Below are 1360 nucleotides of genomic sequence, written 5' to 3' on the forward strand. Positions count from 1 at the left end.
GGGTCTGGGAGTGGGGAAAACCACACAGATTTATGGAAAAACCACACAGATTTTATAGGGATAGCCACAGTTTTTATAGGGATAACCACAGATTTTATAGGGATAGCCACAGATTTCTGGGAAAGCCACAGATTTTATAGGGATAACCACAGATTTTATAGGGATAGCCACAGATTTTATAGGGATAACCACAGATTTCTGGGAAAGCCACACAGATTTATGTAAAAGCCATAAATTTATGGAAAAGCCACAGATTTCTGGGAAAACCACACAGATTCATGGAAAAACCACACAGATTTTATAGGGATAGCCACAGTTTTTATAGGGATAGCCACAGATTTCTGGGAAAGCCACACAGATTTCTGGAGAAGCCACAGATTTCTGGGAAAGCCACAGATTTTATGGAAAACCACACAGATTCATGGAAAAGCCACAGATTTATGGAAAAGCCACAGATTTTATAGGGATAGCCACAGATTTATGGAAAAGCCACAGATTTTATAGGGATAGCCACAGATTTCTGGGAAAGCCACAGATTTTATAGGGATAGACACAGATTTCTGGGAAATAAATCTGGATTTATTTCCCATAAATCCACAGATTTATGGGGATAGACACAGATTTCTGGAAAAGCCACAGTTTTTATAGGGATAGCCACAGATTCCTGGGAAAGCCACAGATTTTATGGGAAAACCACACAGATTCATGGAAAAGCCACAGATTTATGGAAAAGCCACAGATTTATGGGGGAAGCCACAGATTTATAGAAAAGTCACAGATTTTATGGGTATAGACACAGATTTATGGAAAAACCACAGATTTTATGGGAAAGCCACAGATTTTATAGGGAAAGCCACAGATTTCTGGGAAAGCCACAGATTTTATGGGAAAACCACACAGATTTATAGGAAAGCCACAGATTTGTGGCCACCCACACCCCAGCAATGCTCCCTGGGGCCAGCTCAGAGTTGCTCAGGCACAATTCCAGGAGGTGCCACTGCCCCTCTAAGCTCCACATCACCTCATCCTGTTTATCACTGAAAACCCAGAGCATTTTCCTCAGGAATATGGCAGAGCCAAGGGAATATGAGGGAAAGGGATGTGGCATTGCTCAGGGCTGTGAAAAATGAGCTTCACATCATTTTTATAGAATTTAAAAGTTTAATAAAAAAAGACAATTAGGAGATAAAAATAAAGTAAAGTACACAGATGTGGCCGGGTGTCTCTGCATTCACCTCACTGACAAAGGATTGTCCCTTAAAAACAGAACCCTGCTCCATATCCAGAAATTCTCACACATATTCAGACATTCTTCTGTGCATCTTTGGGCTTCTTCTGTTCAGTTTTCTCTTGCCCCCTT

Source organism: Parus major, chromosome 5, assembly GCF_001522545.3.
Source record: "Parus major isolate Abel chromosome 5, Parus_major1.1, whole genome shotgun sequence".
Taxonomy (NCBI): Eukaryota; Metazoa; Chordata; class Aves; order Passeriformes; family Paridae; genus Parus; species Parus major.